This window comes from Ovis aries, chromosome 4 (genome assembly GCF_016772045.2).
Source record: "Ovis aries strain OAR_USU_Benz2616 breed Rambouillet chromosome 4, ARS-UI_Ramb_v3.0, whole genome shotgun sequence".
Lineage (NCBI taxonomy): Eukaryota > Metazoa > Chordata > Mammalia > Artiodactyla > Bovidae > Ovis > Ovis aries.
In genome coordinates this window covers 89,756,858-89,767,069 of record NC_056057.1, presented here as the reverse complement: position 1 = coordinate 89,767,069, position 10,212 = coordinate 89,756,858, and positions in this window count along the sequence as shown.

Here is a 10,212-nt window from a genome sequence, read left to right as displayed (position 1 = left end):
TGTGAAAAATAGCTCCCATATACAAATAAGCACAGTGACACAGATGCGCTAAAGACCAGAAAGCATAATTATGACATTTCTGAGATGAAGACATATATTCCTTCCAATTTAAAAATGCGCGTTGTAGAACGTCTACAACACTGGAAGAAGACAAATATCTCGTGTGTCTTCAATCAAGGGTACTGTGATTTTAACAATTAATAGAAGGTAAGAAACAACACTGAATTAGACAACAGACAAAGTGTCTTTAGTTCAGGAAGGAGATGGGAACTCTCAGGGTTTCTAACAGATATTATCTATCATCTTAGAAGGTATGTTTCATCTACTAAAATGGTTTGTAGCATTTATAAGATAGCTTGCTTACATTTGTAACCTTTATTAATGTCTCTTGGAGAATTATGCCATAGGAATGGTATTTAAATTCTAATCTTTAAGGAAAATAGAAATGTTTATGTTTGGTTTTGGATTAGATATAACTGATAATATAATTTAGATAAAACTGTTTGTAAGACAGTTGTCTGTAAACCCCAAGTTACACAAGTCAAAATAAATAACAATAATTCAGTGTTTTCCACAATCTATTTTTAACTTGAGCAGATTATTTTTAACAAACAAAAATTTTTGAAGTATCGATTGTTAGCAATATGCCATTCTTTAGTTTTAGTTTCTTTGGCTTGCTATTAAAGTGAAATAAAACATTTTGAATTTAGAAAAACTTAAATGATGATTTGTGGGTAATAGAATTGAAGGTCATATTTTCTATGTATTTTCCATATGCTTTCCCTTTTTCTTTTATCTACCTTAATTCTTCTTACGCCTTGACTATTTTGGAGGCACCGCTAAACAATGGAGAGCAGTGATGTCTATGATATCTTTTACATATTCACTGATTAGTGGGTAAAATTTGCTATACCTCTAATAGCTCCATATCATATTTCTTATTTTCTTTATCTTCAAAATAGTGATCATATATATTAATATATACATTTGCCTGCCTTATTAGAATTCAGTGCATATCAAGACTCATATAATTGTTGAAAAAGTTTTCACTGTAAGGATAGAAGGAGCTATTCCTTTTCACTTATCATGACTTAGCACCAACTTATTAACAGTGATTAAAAAAAAATTCTTGCTTGGGCACAAGAACCTAATTACTTCAGTTGCAGCTTTGCAACAGCAGGATACCAACAAAATAGGTGAACTTACAAATAGCCCCCAATGTGGCTCACTGCCCCTTTAACTTTTACTTCTCTTGAAAATGAATGAATACACAAACAAATGAAGTTTGAATCTGAAAGGGATCTACCTATCTATGTTCTATATGCCTGGATAAATGCGTTTGAACTGTGGCATTGGAGAAGACTCTTGAGGGTCCCTTGGACTGCAAGGAGATCCAACCAGTCCATTCTGAAGGAGATCAACCCTGGGATTTCTTTGGAAGGAACGATGCTGAAGCTGAAGCTCCAGTACTTTGGACACCTCATGCGAAGAGTTGACTCATTGGTAAAGACTCTGATGCTGGGAGGGATTGGGGGCAGGAGGAGAAGGGGACGACCCAGGATGAGATGGCTGGATGGCATCACGGACTCGATGGACGAGAGTCTGAGTGAACTCCGGGAGTTGGTGATGGACAGGGAGGCCTGGCGTGCTGCGATTCATGGGGTCGCAAAGAGTTGGACACGACTGAGCGACTGAACTGAACTGAACTGAACTGAACTGAAAATACATACAAAAATCTAATCTTTGGAAAGTATCAGGCAAGATAATACATCCCCTAAATTAAGGAGGAAAACAATATTTGAGATTATAATTTCTTTTGAGTCTTTATGAAAGAAAATGATCTGAATTACAGCTAGGTCAGATCAAAGGGCATTGAGAAATTTTCAAATGGCTTGCCATGAATTAAAAACTAAGAGAAAATCAATTACTGAGATATAGTATACTTTAATAAACCAGCAAGTATCTCATCAAAGAATTTCCTGTGTAAAACCCAGGTCTCTCACATTGTAGACAGATGCTATCCCGGTAGTCTGAGCCACCAGGGAAGTCCTAAATTCCATCTTAGGAGAGTCTAATAGGACTTACCTTCTGATATTGATGATTGCCAAATGAATTACCAGGAACGAAATTGAGCCCTGTAGTATTCAGTATAGATTCCTTCTTGACCCATGATTTGATAACCTAGGGTCTCTTGTGTCATGTAGAATTGCCAATCCCTGGAGTAGGGACAGCTATCACACAACGGTTGCCTTCCTTAGCTCCCATGTTGTGCATTCCATATCTCATATGAACTTATTACAAATTTCCCAGTTTGTTGTTAACAACTGGAATCTCAAGACCATTGTAGCAACATCTAATCATATTATATATTCTATCCAATGTACACTTTGCTTTTCACTTTCATGCATTGGAGAAGAAAATGGCAACCCTCTCCAGTGTTCTTGCCTGGAAAATCCCAGGGACAGGGGGAGCCTGGTGGGCTGCCGTCTCTGGGGTTGCACAGAGTCGGACACGACTGAAGCGACTTAGCAGCAGCAGCAACAGCATCCAGTGTACAGGAGACAGGAATCAAGACCATCCCCAAGAAAAAGAACTGCAAAAAGCAAAATGGCTGTCTGAAGAGGCCTTACAAATAGCTCTGAAATGAAGGGAAGTGAAAAGCAAAAGAGAAAAGGAAAAACATTCCCATTTGAATGCAGAGTTCCAAAGAATAGCAAAGAGAGATAAGAAAGCCTTCCTCAGTGATCAATGCATAGAAATAGAGGAAAACAATAGAATGGGAAAGACTAGAGATCTCTTCAAGAAAATTAGAGATACCAAGGGAATATTTCATGCAAAGATGGGCTCAATATAAGAGAGAAATGATAGGGACCTAACAGAAACAGAAGATATTAAGAAGAGGTGGCAAGAATACACAGAAGAACTGTACAAAAAAGATCTTCATGACCCGGATAATCACGATGGTGTGATCACTCACCTAGAGCCAGACATCCTGGAATGTGAAGTCAAGTGGGCCTTAGGAAGCATCACCATGAACAAAGCTAGTGGAGGTGATGGAATTACAGTTGAGCTATTTCAAATCCTGAAAGAGGATGCTGTGAAAGTGCTGCACTCAATATGCCAGCAAATTTGGAAAACTCAGCAGTGGCCGCAGGACTGGAAAAGGTCACTTTTCATTCCAATCCCAAAGAAAGGCAATGCCAAGAAATGCTCAAACTACCGCACAATTGCACTCATCTCACACGCTAGTAAAGTAATGCTCAAAATTCTCCAAGCCAGGCTTCAGCAATACATGAACCATGAACTTCAAGCTGGTTTTAGAAAAGGCAGAGGAACCAGAGATCAAATTGCCAACATCTGCTGGATCATGGAAAAGCAAGAGAGTTCCAGAAAAACATCTATTTCTGCTTTATTGCCTATGCCAAAGCCTTTGACTGTGTGGATCACAATAAACTGTGGAAAATTCTGAAAGAGATGGGAATACCAGACCACCTGACTTGCCTCTTGAGAAACCTATCTGCAGGTCAGGAAGCAACAGTTAGAACTAGACATGGAACAACAGACTGGTTCCAAATAGGAAAAGGAGTACATCAAGGCTCTGTATTGTCACCCTGCTTATTTAACTTATATGCAGAGTACATCATGAAGAATGCTGGGCTGGAGGAAGCACAAGCTGGAATCAAGATTGCAGGGAGAAATATCAATAACCTCAGATATGCAGATGACATGATCCTTATGGCAGAAAGTGAAGAGGAGCTAAAAAGCCTCTTGATGAAAGTGAAAGAGGAGAGTGAAAAGATTGGCTTAAAGCTCAACATTCAGTAAACTAAGATCATGATATCCGGTCCCATCACTTCATGGTAAATAGATGGGGAAACAGTGGAAACAGTGGCTGACTTTATTTTCAGTTCAGTTCAGTTCAGTCACTCAATCGTGTCTGACTCTGCAACCCCATGAATTGCAGCACGCCAGGCCTCCCTGTCCATCACCAACTCCCGGAGTGCACTCAGACTCACATCCATCAAGTCAGTGATTCCATCCAGCTATCTCATCCTCTGTCGTCCCCTTCTCCTCCTGCCCCCAATCCCTCCCAGCATCAGAGTCTTTCCCAGTGAGTCAACTCTTCGCATGAGGTGGCCAAAGTACTGGAGTTTCAGCTTCAGCATCATTCCCTCCAAAGAAATCCCAGGGCTGATCTCCTTCAAAATGGACTAGTTGGATCTCCTTGCAGTCCAAGGGACTCTCAAGAATCTTCTCCAACACCACAGCTCAAAAGCATCAATTCTTCAGTGCTCAGCCTTCTTCACAGTCCAACTCTCACATCCACACATGACCACTGGAAAAACCATAGCCTTGACTAGACGGACCTTTGTTGGCAAAGTAGTGTATCTGCTTTTCATTATGCTATCTAGGGCGGGCATGGTGGAGAGGTCTGACAGAATGTGGTCCACTGGAGAAGGCAATGGCAAAGCACTTCAGTATTCTTGCCTTGAGAACCCCATAAACAGTACGAAAAGGCAAAATTATAGGATACTGAAAGAGGAACTCCCCAGGTCGGTAGGTGCCCAATATGCTACTGGAGATCAGTGGAGAAATAACTCCAGAAAGAATGAAGGGATGGAGCCAAAGCAAAAACAATACCCGGTTGTGTATGTGACTGGTGATAGAAGGAAGGTCCGATGCTGTAAAGAGCAACATTGCACAGGAACCTGGAATGTCAGGTCCATGAATCTAGGCAAATTGGAAGTGATCAAACAAGAGATGGCAAGAGTGGACGTCAGCATTCTAGGAATCAGCAAACTAAAATGGACTGGAATGGGTGAATTTAACTCAGATGACTTTATTTTGGGGTGCTCCAAAATCACTGCAGATGGTGACTGCAGCCATGAAATTAAAAGACGCTTGCTCCTTGGAAGGAAATTTATGACCAACCTTGACAACATATTAAAAAGCCGAGATATTACTCTGCCAACAAAGTTCCATCTAGTCAAGGCTATGGTTTTTCCAGTGGTCATGTGTAGATGTGAGAGTTGGACTGTGAAGAAAGCTGAGCACCGAAGAATTGATGCTTTTGAACTGTGGTGTTGGAGAAGACTCTTGAGAGTGCCTTGGACTGCAAGGAGATCCAACCAGTCCATCCTAAAGATCAGTCCTGGGTGTTCATTGGAAGGACTGATGTTGAAGCTGAAACTCCAATACTTTGACCACCTGATGCAAAGAGCTGACTCATTTGAAAAGACTGTGATGCTGGGAAAGATTGAAGGCAGGAGGTGAAGGGGATGACAGAGGATGAGATGGTTGGATGGTGTCACCGACTCAATGGACATGGGTTTGAGTGGACTCCGGGAGTTGGTGATGGACAGGGAGACCTGGCATGCTATGATTCATGGGGTCACAAAGACTTTGACATGACTGAGCGACTGAACTGAGCTGATACTTTAAAAAATAATAATAATAAAATATTGATATATTTTGCCTCATTTTCCTCCAGAAATTTCTCCTAAGTTATTTTTTTAAAGTTTGAAACTTCACTCAGACTTTAGTTCAAATAGAGTTAATTAATGACCTGACTCGCTCTTCCTGCTGCATCAGTCACACTGGCCTTCTTGAGGACCTGAAACCGTCCAAACTTGCTCTCACGTAACGTCTCTTGCTTTTGTTCTTTCCTAATCTGAGAATGCTCTTCTCAGACATCTTGTGATCTGGTCCTCCTAACTTCAGGTCCTCTCATTAGGGAGCTGTGTCTGGCGATCCTGGATACATTCTCCAGTGCTCTCCCCAGTCCCTTTATCCTGCCTTGTTATTCTCCACAGCACTTAGCACCATTTGATATAAATGTATTTGTTCATTTATTATCATTCATTTCCCTACAAGAAGCTAAGCTCCCCAAGGACAGAGACTTTGGTACTTCACATTCTTATCCTTACATGAGGTAAGCATCCAATAAATACTTACTCTATCAATGCATGGAGCCAATGAATACCCATTTTTTTAAACTTTAAAGGTAACAAATATTCTAGAAGTAAATTGAAGTTAAAGGAAAAAAATCAGCATTTTCTACGCTTCAGTATTTCAAGGAAAAATTGACATGCCATAGGGAGTGAAAAACAACAGAATCACAGATAAGGTCATGTTGAGAAAAACTGATAATGTAAAGTTAGCCATAGGAGCCTTGTTCTTCTCTCTCAAGACACCTGAAGAATGTTGCTGGCAAGAGTCTCCAAGCCAACCATGACAGTAACAGCAGCAGCACCCAAATCCATCCTTCACGCTCTTTATTGTCTTCAGCTTATTGACTAGAGAAACGGCGACCCTCAAGCTCTTATTTAGGATGTACCTCTTACTGCTACTTTCATGCATATGGAGACAGGTAGAAGATTCAGCTGTTTTTCAAACACATCCCTTATTATTGTTACATAGACTTTGCACATTAACATAAACAGCATAAGCCCAATGGCCCTTGAATAATATTTTGCACAGGCAAGCAGGTCCCCTACAGGGGAAACAGAGATCTCATTAGATCACTTTCAAAATGTGATTCCATTATCCGTGTGTGTGCATGCTAAGTATCTTCAGTCATGTCCAACTCTTTGCAACCCTGTAGACTGTAGCCCGCCAGACTCCTCTGTCCATAGGATTCTCCAGGCAAGAATACTAGAGTGGATTGCCATACCCTTCTCCAGGGGATCTTCCTGATCCAGGGATTGAATGTGCATCTAAGTCTCCTGCAAGGGCAAGAAGGTTCTTTATCACTAGCGCCACCTGGAAAGCCTAGTATTACTAATACCTGACTTTTGTATTTTGGTAAGACTCAGGAGAAAGAAGGAGAAGGCAATGGCAACCCACTCCAGTACTCTCGCCTGGAAAATCCCATGGATGGCGGAGCCTGGTAGGCTGCAGTCCATGGGGTCACTAAGAGTCAGACATGACTGAGCGACTTCACTTTCACTTTTCCTTTCATGCATTGGAAAGGGAAATGGCAACCCACTTCAGTGTTCTTGCCTGGAGAATTCCAGGGATGGGAGAGCCTGGTGGGCTGCCGTCTGTGGGGGTCACACAGAGTTGGACATGACTGAAGCGACTTAGCAGCAGCAGCAGCAAGAGAAAGAGCCTTACCAAAATACAAAGAGGATTGATCATTTAAATGATAGACTAATCCCTTATAAAGTCCCATAAGAGTTCTATATCCATTATGAAGCAAAATAGCAGAGACTGATACACAGGGATAAGCCTGGTACATCTAGAGAGGTGCCAGTAACTCTTACGATAAAAAGTACAGAGGAGTTGGGGAGAAGTAAAGGCATCTGGATCGTTGTATGTAAATAGAATCCAAATACAGTGTCTTTTATGCTATTCTTTATTAAGCTATTTTAAAGTATAAGGGCTTAACTATAAGAAAATTTTGGTACTGCAAGACCACACATTTGCAATCTTGATAGGTATTTGACTGTCCCATAAAGAGGGAGAAGTCAAGATGGCAGGCAGGGACCCCAAATTAGGAGACGACGCAAACCATTCAGTGAGAAATGATAAGGGTCTCAACAAAGACAAGGTCAGTCTGTGTAAAGCAGAGAGGACAGGTTGAATGGTTCTTTGGAAATTAAGATGGATAAGATTTAGTTACCTACTGGGTAATGGAGAGAGAAGGGAGGCATCCCGGTGACTTTCAAGTGGGATGACTAAGTAGATTATAATTCACCAGGATGAGAGACAGAGGAGGTCATGTTCATGATTATAGACCAAGAGCAAAGAAGCAGGAAATAGGGAGAGATGAAAGAGAGAAGGAATGACTGATGGACAGTCTGCATTCTTTCCTTCCCTGCAAGGTATGGAGAATCAGGGATCCAGTACAAAGAAAAGTGTTCAAAAGGCAGAATGAGAAAATGGCCATGCTACAGCAAAGCTCCTCTGCATTATATGAAGTCTCCAGTAACCTAGCATTATGTTTCACAATTTGTCTACATAATGAAATGAGAAAGAAAATCACTCTTCTGTTATAGTAACTAGCATTGTGTTCATTAAATGAAATCAAGTCTCTCTTTCAAACTGAGACACTGGAAAGAAAATATCCAGCAGAGTTGGTTTAAAGTGGTTTATAATTATTTTATGGAGAACATAAGATGATATTATGACAAAATAAATGTTATTTAGACAGTAAATGAGAAAGATCCATGCTGTTTGCTGATATGTGATCCATGGAAGGCAATAAGATAGCATTAAGGCATTTCAATATACTACTAGCATATTCAAAAGCAGAGACATTACTTTGCCAACTAAGGTCCGTCTAGTCAAGGCTATGGTTTTTCCAGTGGTCATGTATTGATGTGAGAGTTGGACTGTGAAGAAGGCTGAGCACCGAAGAATTGATGCTTTTGAACTATGGTGTTGGAGAAGACTCTTGAGAGTCCCTTGGACTGCAAGGAGATCCAACCAGTCCATTCTGAAGGAGATCAACCCTGGGATTTCTTTGGAAGGACTGATGCTGAAGCTGAAGCTCCAGTGCTTCGGACACCTCATGTGAAGAGTTGACTCATTGGAAAAGACTCTGATGCTGGGAGGGATTGGGGGCAGGAGAAGAAGGGGACGACCGAGGATGAGATGGCTGGATGGCATCACTGACTCAATGGATGCAAGTCTGAGTGAACTCCGGGAGTTGGTGATGGACAGGGAGGCCTGGAGTGCTGCGATTCATGGGGTCGCAAAGAGTCAGACATGACTGAGCGACTGAACTGAACTGAACTGAACTACTCAGATAATTCTATATTTTGATTATCTGAAGTAGAGCTCAGAGGTGATATTTAGCCCCTAATTTACTTTAAAAATCAAAAAAATGGGAAAGTTATAAACAAGACTTTCTTTAAAATGTAGCTCATCTCATTATCTCAAGACAAACTATCTGACTGCACGGATTATTATTTTCTACTCATTGTTACTAATAATATATTGTATCTAACACATTGTAAGCACTCAGTATATTTTTGAATGGATAAATATAATCTAGTCTTTTTCCAAAAAAGATCTAAGAATATGACATGAGTTGAGAGATCTGTTAGTTGAGAAATAGCTCATTGAGACAACTTTGGTAGGCATGACTGACATCATCAAATACCTGGAGAACTGATTTTTGAAATAAGGATTTGATTTATTCAATGTTGCACCAGAAGTTAGGATTAGAACTAGCAGTGGTATGAAGTTAGCCAGAAGCAGAATAGACTCAACATACTCAACAATTTCCAGGAATTAGTGTTTTTCCCATATGGCAGTTTTCCTGCTGGAATACAGAAAGCCTTATCAAAAAATGCTAAAAAAAAAAAAAAAAAAAAAAGGTAAGAAAAGATGCATGTTTGAGTGAGAGGCAGATTAGGTACCTCTGACACCCTCAACTTTTTGTCATGGTACTGTTTCTTTTCCTCCTAAATCTGAGAACACTCCATTTTGAGTAATACTGAGTAATCCTTCAAGGATGGAAATGTCAGGACTAATCAACAGTGTTTGGATCAATAGATTTAATTCTAAAATATTTGAGGAAGAATTTATACTGCATTTAAATGTTGTTATCTCAAATATAAGTGGTTCAAGGAGGTGAGCTATCTATTGTCTGTTCAATGGCCCCACTTTTGTGTTAGTTCAGTCGCTCAGTCATGTCCAACTCCATGTGACCCAATGGACTGCAGCACTTCTGTGTTAGGTACTAGAATAGCAAAATAATGAGCTCACAGGTATGAATGGAAATTTAAGGAGTTTCTCACCTAGCTACCCCATCCAATGATGGAATTCCTACCACAACATCCTACTTAAATAACAATCTACCTAAAATTTGAACACTTTCAAGTGTCTGCAAATTCGTTATCTTCCAAAACAGCTCATTTCCACATCTTTGTGCTTCCCACATTGTGTTAAATCTAAAAATAATATTCAGTTCAGTTCAGTTGAGTCGCTCAGTTGTGTTCGACTCTTTGTGACCCCACAGAGCGCAACACACCAGCCCTGCCTGTCCATCACCAACTCCTGGAGCTTGCTCAAACTCATGTCCATCAAGTTGGTGATGCTATCCAACGTTTCTCATCCTCTATCGTTCCCTTATCCTCCTGCCTTCAATCTTTCCCAGCAACAGGGGCTTTTCTAATGAGTCAGCTCTTCACATCAGTTCAGTTCAGTCTCTCACTTGTGTCTGACTCTTTGCAACCCCATGAACCACAGTACGCCAGGCCT